Here is a 13,369-nt window from a genome sequence, read left to right on the forward strand (position 1 = left end):
CAATTTTGGAGTAGATAGTCTCCCCTTCAGCTAACACTTCATGCTTCTTTTCAACCCAGGCCTTTTTATCTATGGTGTTAGCTTTCCTTTTCCCTTTGTCTTTGGTAGCACCTTTCTTCCTAGGCATTGCAGGTGTTTTGAATTCAATTCTTGCACCTAGGCGTTCCTTGGCAGAAATCACCCTGTCACCTAGACGATTCTTCACATCGGTTCTACCCTGATCAATCGAAGATTTCTTCAGCAACCACTTCTTTACATCATTGAGAAAATAAGGAGGAACCTTTTGGGTAATCACTTCCCATAAAGGTCTAGCGCTCCAGTAAGCATCAAATCTATCTACTTCTTGAGATACAGGGTACTCATAGGGAGGACGAAAATCTCCGGAAGGAATATTCTGAAGCAAGCCGTATTGTCTTTTTACCCTGCAGGGGTAATAATAAGTTACACGAGACAAGCTTGGAAGACGGCAGAAAGGTTGCTTGTTAACACCAACCATCCTTTCTATTTTCCACCGTGGGACGACCCACTTGATAGCAAAATCACGTGATTCGAAGACTTTTCTCCACCCATGGCGCCCAATTTTAGGGATGCGCTTCTTCGTTCTCACGAAGCAATTGGGAGTATATTTCTCAATATCGTCCGAAGGGCTAATTAATCCTAGCCTCTCCATTAGCCACATCTATAAAAACATTGCAATGCAAATAAATTATTATTACAATACAAAAATATATTTTTTTGATTTTTGTAATTAAAAATATTATTTTTCTACCTGTAATAAAATTGGAGAGCTGCGAAAAGGCACTTTAGGGTCCCTTTTCAATTCATCCAGACTAATCATAGTCTCTCCAACTATTAATGGCATTGGATTTCTCCCTGATTCAATTTGTTCTAGTACAGTGGTTATAATTGATTGACCTTCATTATTTTTACCACTACTAAGAAAAAATTGGTTAAGCATGCAAAATAGGAACGCCCTTCTTCTATATATATGAAAAGATTCAGAAAGAGGTTTATCAAAATAATGGCGTGCAAATTCTTTCAAATTAACTATGTTGCCATCTACTATTTTTGATAAATCCCTTTCCTTTAAATTAAAGAAGCGCTCAAAATCCTTATAATAGTATGCATCTACTCTAGGGATTGCTATAAGGTCTATTGCAGGGAAGCCTAAGATAGCACCAAATTCCTCCGGCAAAGGACTAATCTCATCATACCCTATTCTGAAACAATGAGTATCAACATTCCAAAATTCTAAAGCGGTATGTATGAAATCTAAGTCAAGATCTACCCCTTTGATGCCATAAATTCCCCCCAAGTGAAATAAATCTAATTCTTTTCTCTCCCCCACATTAAGAGATCGACAACATTCATGAGTGTATTGGGTGAAGGTTTTGGTGACTAAAGACATGATTATTGTTTTTATAAAGAAGAGAATTATTTATTCGCTGGAATTATGAGAAGACTCGCCTGGCCAGGGGGATTTTTATACACAAATTGCGAAGATTTTTAATCAGAATGAAATACGGTATAAGCGTCAATTGGCGTCACAATCCCGTGATTGGCGCCAACCGCCAGCGCTTGGCGCTACACGCTAAGTTGTCAGATCAGCCGCACGTGCTCAACTTGCGTTTTTAATATTAAACTCAAGTCGGTTAATGACTTTCTGGCTCCGTTTAAATTTCCTAAACTTCTTTTTTATCCTTTTTTCTTAATTAATTAAATATAGCTATTATTTATTAATTTATATTATTCTTTTTTGGACTTTATTTCAAATTCCAAAAAACCGACCATTTTTTCCTTTTTTATTTTTTCCTTTTTGGGGGAGAGAGTCGGATACCCTCCATCAATAATAAAAACGACGAAATTTTTGCGCAAAATTGTTGTCACACTTTTCTTGCACACACTAACATACACATAATAATAACAATCAAATAAATTCATAATGGCATAAATATACAAAGTGTGTCTATAAATAATGAGTCTAAGGCAAAGTTCTATAAAAAAGTCAAAATAAAATATACACAGAAACAAACTACGGCGCCGGAGGACGTAGTCCCATCATATCATAAAAGTGCGCCGTACGAGGAGTCACCTCTTCACCAACCCCAGCTCCAGTCTCCGTAAGAGGAGGAAGACTCAATGTGGGACCACTCCAACCAGGATCAGCCTGAGGTTGAGGCCGCGGAGGCTGATGCGATGACGAGCCTATCTCGTACATTCCACCACCTCTGAAAGCCGAGGTAGCCTCTCCTACCGGTGCAGCATGAGCACCCTCAGAAGAAGATCCCGAGCCCTCTGCAACGTCAGCTCGAGCAGACTCGGAGCGACCGCCTCTACCCCCTGATGAAGTGCGAAGACGTCTCGAGCTGGACCTCGCTGGATCCCTCCGCCCCTCAGGTCTCGTGTGGGTGTGAGAAGCAATAGGCTGGCCCTGCAAAAAGAATTAAATCAGAAACAAGGTAAAATTGAAGCAGCAATGCAAAAATAATGAGTAAAGAAAGGCTACCTCTCGGACGACGTCATCCCGACAGCAAGTGGCCGCATTCCTCATCCGGACGAGCTGGCTCCGGAAGGCATCTATGCATCGAGCCATCGCCAAAACCACCTCGCGTGAAAACTGTCAGAAAAATATGTCAGTAAAAATGCATGATATGTGAACACAAAAATTCTAAAAAAATTAGGCTTACTCGAGTCTGGTGGCGAGGAATCGACCGCTCTACGAAGCGCTCGCCCTCGGGAGCCGGAGAAATCATCTCCTCGATCGGCCCGTACATCCCCTGGTAGTAAATGGACATACGAGGTGGCACGAACTCGGCAGCACCGTCCTGATAAGACAAAAAGGTCAGTAAAACATTACTTGGGGGCTGCTTCATGGAAAGAAAAGAACTGAAAACTTACCCTCACATCCTCAGCTAGTACGGGGGCTAGAGCTAACAAAGGTAGTAGCTCCTCAGCATAACACCGCCCGAGGATCACATGGGACCGCCAAGGGGTACCAGCTCCCTCAGACATGCTCGACAACCGCGCCTCGTCAAACATATGACGTGGTGGAGCAGCGGGAACGACAAAGACATCAGAAGAATGCTGTCTAGCGACCCTCTCTCCTAAGTATGCAACCGCTCCATAAGTCCCCAAGAAATAGCGACGCTCAGTAGAATACTGTGCGGCTAACCCAGGGACTGTCCAACCGCCCCACGGCCGGTATACCACCTTAGGTCCCTATAAAAAGCATCAATCAGGCAAGAATATATCTAAGCACCGCGAAAAATGCAAAATAAATAATAAAAGTCGTACCGCGATGATCCGGTTCCGGACATGTGTAGTGGACATGTCCACATGGTGGCCGCCCCAAGAGGCGCTCACTGGAAATCCCCGCAGCGATGGTCTCGCCGGCGCAACAGAAGGAAAGTACTCGTAGAACCAGATCTACAAAGAGCTAAAAGTGTGAGTGAATGCTAAACTAATATGTAGAGCTAAACTTTATACGGAATAATGTTTATCTCTACGACCTTCCAAAAGGCAGATAAAGCGACGTTCGACCCAAAGGACCGGTGTCGACACGAGTTCCTCAGCGCACGAACGAAGTCAGCATAGGCCACGCTGGCCCAGTCATAAGTCCCGATCCGGTAAAGATCACGGACAATAGGAAGATAGTAAAGCAACGCCCTAATACCTTTGTCAGGGGAGAATGTCCCTGACAACAACATCAACGCAAAGATGCGCACCCGCTGCTCTCGGGTGGTCGCATCGTCATCAAGAGCCACTGCCAGCGTCGAGCGACGAATTCCTCTAGCACTAAACTGAGTCGTCTCGACCTCAGCTCGGGCCTAAATAGCGATCGGCCCCAACAGCTCCTCGAACTCCGAAGAAAAGACGTCGATTCCACTGTCAAACGGCAGTGGCACAGAAGTGAACTCCAGTCCTGTGATGAGACTGAAGTCCGTAGTGGTGACCATCATCTCGCCCCAGGGGAAATGGAAGGTGTTGGTGGTGTCCCAGAAGAACTCCACCAAAGCGCGCACTACATGATGACCCCTGCTGGAGGCGATCATAGCCTCGGAGGTCTCGAACAGAGTATCTAGTCCATAAGACTCCCATAAGAGCCTCGTCTCAAGATCCCTGGCGATGTACATCCTGTACAAATTGCCTAAACCATCACAGCCAGAGCCGTGATGTCGTGTCCTCCCGGGCGCGATGCCCTGTCTCACCCTCTCAGAAATGTGGTGGACAGGGGCGAAGAACAGGGTCCGCTCATCCCACTCCGGAAGTCGACCAAGCGAAGTGGAAGGTGTGATGTCATCCTCTACGGGCTCATGCTCCCGTCTAGTGTTTCGGGACCGTGAACCCGAGCCTCATTGTCTATCCATGCTACATTGTGCAGAATTATCATAAATTAAGGTTCTATAGTATCTAATGTTCGCCTAGTCGCATGATACTATGTTCGCAAAAACAGAGTACATAGTACTCAAACAGAGCACAAATTCAAATCGAGCATAACAGCATTTTTCAAGCAATCAAACAATTTCTTGCAACACTATGGTGATTATTGTGACAAATTGAACAAGAATTGCTAGCAAAAATATCAAGAACGAGTCACATTGTTCTTCACGACCTTAAGAGGTCCAACAGTGGCAAATTGCTCATTTCTTCACCAAATTGAGTCAAACAAGTCTCAAATTACTCCCAAGGCAATATACAAACATAATCAAGCAATTTCATGGCATAAAACTTGACAAACAAAGCAAATTGAGCATTATAAGTTTCGAATTTTCATGAAATTAGTGAATAAACATGTCAAGAATTCATAAAAACTGATGTGAGTTTGAAGAAAACTTACATAGATCGGGAAAATAGATGAAAAGAGCTTTGATTTACAACAAATTTGAGCGAATTCGGTTGAGAAACGAGCAAGAACCGAGCAATTGAAGTTTTCGGACTTCTTTCGAGCAAAATCGCGACGAGCAGCAGCAAATGAAGAGGAAAGGGGTATTTATGGAAATCCCCGCGCTGGCGCCAAGCCCTATGCATTGGCGTCACAAATTTGGCTTGGCGCCTGGCGCTAACGCTAATAAGGTGGCGTTGATGGTTTTTCAATGGCGCCAAAGCACCCAACCACCTGATGAGGTTGAGCTAGCCTTCTGCAACACATTTTTGGGTTCCTTGGTACGCCAGTTAGCCCCTCTAAGCAATTTGATATGATTTAGTAATCGGCTTGATTACATGAAGTGATCGACTTGATAAGAGATCGTCTCACTTAGCTTAAAGCGCCTAAGCATTGGCTCATTAGCAAAAAGCACCGACATATAGGTTCAAAAGCAAAAGAGCACCAACATACAGGTTCAAAGCAATAGAAGCGCCGACGTACAGGCATAGCGGAAGCAAAGTTCAGGCGAACTTTTGAAGATCGACAGGCGTGGATCTTTGGTAATTTCCTTTGGAAAATTATCGCATCAAATGAGGATAACTTCAAGAGAAGATATCTTCAACAGCATTCCCTAGCTTGCGGAGAGTTGTCACAAACAACTGAGGATTTTTTCAAGAGAAGTAATCTTCGATAGTATTCCCTTGGACGCCTAATATTATCAATGCGGATGAGGATTGTTTCAAGAGAAATAATCTTCGATAGTATTCCCTAAGACGTGGAATATTATCATAGCGGAGGAGGATCGTTCCAGGCGAAGCAATCTTCCAAATTTGGAAGCAGTTACAGGCGTAGCGGTTTTCAAGCGGGATGGCATTCTCTAGCTTGTAGGAGGTCATCAAAACAATTTGGTTACTTTCAGAGACGTGTGCTTGACGGTGCAAGATACGCGTTTCTTAACTCTTTTATCTGTTTAACTAACGCTAGTTTTGCAGGTATCGGCGTTACAAGAGTGATTTAGGATCGCATAACGTTCTGAATCATTCTCCGTCCCTATCGCTACTTTGACTTTCGTTTTCGAAACTTGCGTTTCTCCAAACTCAGTCAAAGTGGGGGCTTCTGTAGACACCCATTTTTGTCTCCCCAAAACCAAACCCAGTGATGAATACCTTTCACGTCGAATCATAATCGAATGAAACGAAAGTGTGGAAAGTCTAGTGTTGCGGATGGTTTTATTTCTTTTCTCTTCTCTCTGTTTTTGAAAACTTATTTTAAGAAAACAGCCAATCCAGTTTGGTTGGTCCATGATATGGGTCCAATAGTAGTGTAGTTGGATGGGTCTTGCAAAGACCTTTCCACTGATATATTATGAGCCCAATTCCGATGAATATTGAGGAAGTTATGGCCAATTTACTGAACTGGGCCCGGATTGAGCTTTATGTACGGCCCAATGATCTTGGGGAGGGCCTAATATGATTTATCACTCCTAATGCAATTAGGAATGGTTTTAGTCTTCTAGATTCTTCTAGAAGGTTTTTTTCATTCCTAATTCAATTAGCATTGATAAATTGACTTTTGTTGACTTTTCAGAGTTTTAATCGAAATCAAATAGCATTTTTGAGGAAATTATATGATTTTATCCTCCAGTACGGCAAACTTATATGATTTTCGAAAACGCGTTAAAATCAGGCTTGGCGCCTAACCCCAGGCCTTGGCGCCTGGATCAGGCCTGGCGCTAGCCATTGGCGCCTGGCGCCAGCTAGCCAGGATTGGCGCCAGCTCTGTTTTCTGTGCGTCTGAATCTGTTTTGTTTAATTTATCTTTTTGGCTGATTTCTCTATAAATATCGTATTAAAGACTCCGTTTTCATTCACCAATTCACCTATTCTCACTAATCATTCTCCAATTCACCTATTCTCACCAATTCTCCTCATTCACAAGTTTTCACCTACAATCGGTTTTAATTAGCATTCTCTTAATCATTCAATTCTTTCTCTAAACTTTGCTTTTTCATACAAAATTCCGCATTCACGAGATCTAGAAACACCTAGCCATATTCGAAGTTGCCTTCGCCCTAGACGTGAAAGGTTTAATTTCTGAGGGTTTGGTCCCAAATCTCTCTTTCAATTATTTAATTTAATTGTTTGTTTATTATTTTCCTTGAAGTTACTAACGTGTGTATTTTGTTATTAGAAAGAGGTACGAGGCATCAAAGTAAGTACTTTAATTGATTAATTGATTTTATGATGTAGAAATCATGCTTATATTGTTATTATGATATTCCTAGTATCATGTCTAGGGGTACTTTTAATATTAAATATGATTGTTGTGATGCTTCTTATGTCCTTCCTAATGTTTATGATTGTTAGTATCATGTTAATGTTATAGCTTTGATTTTTATTGCTTAGTGACATGCTAGGGTTTGTTATTAATCTTGTTAGTATCATGCCTAAGATCTTGCTATTATTATGCTTTAATATTAACATGAACATGATTATTATTATAATTGTTATAATTTATAATGATTATGAATATTATTTTTATTATTATTTTGATGATGATTATTATTATTATGATTATATTTTTATTGTCATGATATTTATTGATTTATTCTATGTTATTTTTATTGCTTGATCACGCCTTTATTGCATGTTTAAAGGGAATTTGGTACTTGTAATCACGCTTAATAAGATAATTAATAATCTTGTTTAGGGTAAATGTGATTATAATTCAAGTGATCGCCAATAATAGTTTATTTGTGCATTAATATTCAACCAACATAAATAAACAGGTTTAGGGTTAATCCTATTGATTGCATGTTAATTAGAAAGCGCACATGAATACTGTAGGGAATAATTTCAAGCCTTTAAATCCCACTAGCTTGAACCCCACTGTAATCATACACTAAAGTACGGTGGCGTCCAAAAGGGAAGAAGATAGAGCAAAAGAGTCGCCAACAAGTTTTTTAGGAACTTGTAAACCGTTCACGAGGTGAATGTTACACCCCTTAACGATCCAAGAGATCGTCAATTCCATAAGGTCATGAACCAAATAAGGGTTCGGGGATGAAGGTACAAATCCAACCTAAAAGAGATTGAACCTGCCCTAATAATAGGCCTCTACTTTATTCTGCTCGTATTCATGTGCGCTTTCTTACTAACATGAAATCAATAGGTTTAGCCCTAAACCTGTTTAATCTATGTTGGTGGAATTTAATGCACAAATAAATCTATTATTGGCGATCACTTGAATTATAATCATATTAACCCTAACAAGATTATTAAATATCTTATTAAGCGTGATTACAAGTACCAATTCCCTTTAAACATGCATAAAAGGTGTGATCAAGCAATAAAAATAAATATAATCAAGCAACATAATAATAAATAATCATAAATAATAATTATAAATAAAATAATCATTAGAATAAACATGAAAAATAATCATTATAATAATAATATTCATAATCATCATAAATTATAACAATTATAATAATCATCATATTCATGTTAACATTAAAGCATAATAAACATAGCAAGATCCTAGGCATGATACTAACAAGATTAAAAACAAACCCTAGCATGTCACTAAGCAATAAAAATCAAATCTTTAGCCCTAACATGATACTAACAATCATAAATATTAGGAAGAACATAGGAAAAATCATATGAATCATATTTAATATTAAAATTACCCTAGACATGATACTAGGAATATCATAATAACAATCTAAACATGATTTTTACATCATAACATCAATGCCTCATACCTCTTTCTAATAACAAAATACACACGTTAGTAACTTCAAGGAAAATAATAAACAAACAATCAAATTAAATAATTGAAAGAGAGATTTGGGACCAAACCCTCAGAAATTAAAACCTTTCACGTCTAGGGCGAAGGCAACTTCGAATATGGCTAGGTGTTTCTAGATCTTGCGAATGCGGAATTTTGTATGTAAAAAGCAAAGTAAGAAAGAATTGAATGTTTAAGAGAGATGAATTAGAGAATGCTAAAGAATTAATGATTGTTGATGAAAACTTGCGAATGAGGAGAATTGGTGAATGAAAACGGAGTTTTTAATACGATATTTATAGAGAAAATCAGCCAAAAAAGATAAATTAACAAAACAGAGTCTGACGCTCAGAAAACAGAGGTGGCGCCAACCTTGGCTAGCTGGCGCCAGGCACCAACACTAGGGCCTGGCGCCAGTGGCTAGCGCCAGGCACCAGGCCTGGGGTCAGACGCCAAGCTTAAATTTAACGCGTTTTCGAAAATCAGATAAGTTTACCGTACTGGAGGATAAAATCATATAATTTCCTTAAAAATGCTATTTGATTTTGATTAAAACTCTGAAAAGTCAACAAAAGTCAATTTATCAATGCTAATTGAATTAGGAATGAAAAGAACCTTCTAGAAGAATCTAGAAGACTAAAACCTTTCCTAATTGCATTAGGAATGATAAATCATATTAGGCCCTCCTCTAGATCGTTGGGCCGTACATAAAGCTCAAACCGGGCCCAGTTTAGTAAATTGGCAATAATTTCCTCAATATTCATCGGAATTGGGCTTATAATATATCGTTGGAAAGGTCTTTGCAAGCCCCATCCAACTACACTACTATTGGACCCATATCATGGACCAACCAAACTGGATTGGCTGTTTTCTTAAAATAAGTTTTCAAAAACAGAGAGAAGAGAAAAGAAAATAAAACTTTCCGCAACACTAGACCTTCCACAGTTTCGTTTCATTCGATTATGATTCGACGTGAAAGGTACTCATCACTGGGTTTGGTTTTGGGGAGACACAAATGGGTGTCTACAAATACGATCTCAATAAAGTAGAGGCCTATTATTATGGCAGGTTCAATCTCTTTTAGGTTGGATTTGTACCTTCATCCCCGAACCCTTATTTGTTTCATGACCTTATGGAGTTGACGATCTCTTGGATCGTTAAGGGGTGTAACCTTCACCTCGTGAACGGTTTACAAGTTCCTAAAAAACTTGTTGGCGACTCTTTTGCTCTATCTTCTTCCCTTTTGGACGCCACCGTACTTTAGTGTATGATCACAGTGGGGTTCAAGCTAGTGGGATTTAAAGGCTTGAAATTTATTCCCTACACTTACCCACATATGTACCCAGAGAACATGGAGAAGAAATGGACAGCCAAGATGTTCCTTAAAATCGAAAAAAAGACATACATTCACCACCTAAGTGAGAGTAAACATTCAAGAACAGTTCCAACCGGGGAGTATTCAAGACTTTCTCCTAATGAGAAAGCCTTGAACGGGTATCTAGGCATATGATGATGCAAACATTCAACATATTATTGTAATTATTTATAATTAAACAAGACACAACTTGTAATATCATGAAGAAACTTTTATCAAATGGATAAATAGAAAGAAATATAGCTCCATAAAGTTTATAGTTCATACCAATATAGCAAGTATAATGGATGTAATGTCTCGAACTTCCCACTTGAATAGCTAATAAACTTGTGCTTCACTACATAATATGAATCTGCAAAAATAAAAAATAAAAGTTAGTAATTTTGTCAAGAACTATAAAACAACCTAAAATTACACATTAAAACATACTACCAACTTCAACTAATTAAGTAACAAGGTTACTAATAATCTCTAATTTATTCAAAATTTCCTAATAAAACCTAACAATCAATTTAACACCACTCCAACATATCAAATTATACTCCATAACCCATATATTTCCTAAAAGCATTAGGAAAATCATTAGGTAATGTAATCTAAAACGGATTATTACTCCTCAATCTAACTCCAAAATAATTCAATTCATACTATAATTAACCAAAAATTAAGCAACAACAACAAATTGATAATAATAATAATAATATAAAAGAAATTAAAACAACAATATACTACCAAATTCAACTAATTAAGTAACAAGGTTACTAATAATCTCTAATTTATTCAAAATTTCCTAATAAAATATAACAATCAAATCATACTCCATAATCCATATATTTCCTAAAAGCATTAGGAAAATCATTATGTAATGTAATCTAAAACGGATTACTCCTCAATCTAACTCCAAAATAATTCAATAATTCATACTATAAATAACCAAAAATTAAGCAACAACAACAAAATGATAATAATAATAATACAGTGAAAGAAATAAAAAAATTAATCAAAATATATTTTCCATTATACTGTTAATTCATGAACAATTAATCAATTGCATTCTAAAGATACACACAATAAATCAATTTGTTGATTTCTAAAGATGCATTCTCTAAAATTTTAACCCTAAGCTACCAACAACAAAAAAAAACCAGAAAATTCAGAAAAAATAACAAAATAATAACCTAATTCATGAACAATTAATCAATTTCTTGCAAGTTTAAGATGCATTCTCTCAACTTTTAACCCTACCAACAACAAAAAAAACCCAGAAATTCAGAAAAAATTACAAGAAAATTATGCCTCACTTTCGGACGGTGGCTGTGGGATGGTGGTGCGGTGGCTGTGGCGTCAGTGCTGACAGGTGGTGGACGGACCACGCACCTGGTCAGTGGTGGAGGAGATTCCCCCGAAAATTCGAAAAATCGAATAAAATACTACCCGTGGCTGCTTGCTGCTTTGCTCAGTGGTGGAGGAGGTTCGGAGGGAGTGCGGAGGTGGTGGATGGTGGTGCGGTGGCTGTGGCGTGACGGGAGTGTGGAGGAGGTACCACGAACGCTTCCCCTATTTTGCTGCTTGCGCTGAGTGGTGGAGGGAGGGTGGAGGTGTGCGCATGTGGTGGAGGGAGTGCGGAGGTGGTGGATGGTGGTGCGGTAGCCTTGGCGTCAGTGGTGGAGTTTGTGGTGGTAGGGTTTGAAGAGAGGATTCAATGGTCGAAACTTGGGAACGAATTGCAATTGATGTACTGTTGAATTGAGCCAGAGAAGGGGGAAGGAGGAGATAAAAAGCCGCGTTTTTTTTTATTTGAATATTGCCACCGGTTCAAAACCGGTGGTCTTGAGGATTTTTGCCACCGGTTTGGTTTGAACCGGTGGCCATAATTTTTGCCCTAGCCCGCCTATTTTTTAAACCACCGGTTTACAAAAACCGGTGGCCTTTAACCGGTGGATTTTTCATTTTTTCTACTAGTGATTAGATCTAGATACACCTAGCCATATTCGAAGTTTCCTTCGCCCTAGACGTGAAAGGTTTAATTTCTAAGGGTTTGGTCCCAAATCTCTCTTTCAATTATTATTTAATTTAATTGTTTGTTTATTATTTTCCTTGAAGTTACTAACGTGTGTATTTTGTTATTAGAAAGAGGTACGAGGCATCAAAGTAAGAACTTTAATGGTTTAATTGATGTTATGATATAGAGTTCATGCTTAGGTTGTTATTTTGATTCCTAGTATCATGTCTAAGGTAACTTTAATATCAACCATGATTGTTATGATGCCTTTTATGTTCTTCCTAATATTTATGATTGTTAGTATCATGTTAGGGTTAAAGCTTTGATTTTTATTGCTTAGTGACATGCTAGGGTTTGTTATTAATCTTGTTAGTATCATGCCTAGGATCTCGCTATTATTATGCTTTAACATGATTCATGATTATTTTTATAACTGTTTTGATTATGATTATATTTATGATTATTATTGTTGTTATGATGATTATAATCATGATTTTTATTATTATGTTGCTTGATATTTATTCTTTTATTGCTTGATCACACCTTTTATGCATGTTTAAAGGGAATTTGTACTTGTAATCACGCTTAATAAGATAATTAATAATCTTGTTTATGGTTAATATGATTATAATTCAAGTGATCGCCAATAATAGATTTATTTGTGCATTAATACTCAACCAACATAGATTAAACAGGTTTAGGGTTAATCCTATTGATTGCATGTTAGTCAGAAAGCGCACATGAATACGATCAGAATAAAGTAGAGGCCTATTATTAGGGCAGGTTCAATCTCTTTTAGGTTGGATTTGTACCTTCATCCCCGAACCCTATTTTGGTTCAAGACCTTATGGAGTTGACGATCTCTTGGATCGTTAAGGGGTGTAACCTTCACCCTGTGAACGGTTTACAAGTTCCTAAAACTTGTTGGCGACTCTTTTGCTTTAGCTTCCTTCCCATTGGACGCCACCGTACTTTAGTGTATGATCACAGTGGGGTTCAAGCTTGGGGGTTAACGCTTGAAAATATTCCCTACAGTTATTAATCAAGTTTAAACATGTATGAACATGGTTTAGGCCTAATTAGTAATCGGACAAGGCTCTAAGATAACTTGGTCTCAAATATGGGTTTTAACTTACTTCATAATGCTTTTCATAGTCCATACACACTTCAACTTTGATCTAACATGAAGAACGGATTTTTGTAACATCATCACACTTCCTTTTGGGACAAGAGGCCAAAAGTAGGTGACTACAAGAGGCATCAAAATAATTTACATGATATTAGAAATTTACCCTAAACATGATACTAGGAAGCAATATAACATCCTAACATGATA

This window comes from Chenopodium album, chromosome 9, assembly GCF_948465745.1.
Source record: "Chenopodium album chromosome 9, dcCheAlbu1.1, whole genome shotgun sequence".
In the NCBI taxonomy this organism is placed as follows: domain Eukaryota; kingdom Viridiplantae; phylum Streptophyta; class Magnoliopsida; order Caryophyllales; family Amaranthaceae; genus Chenopodium; species Chenopodium album.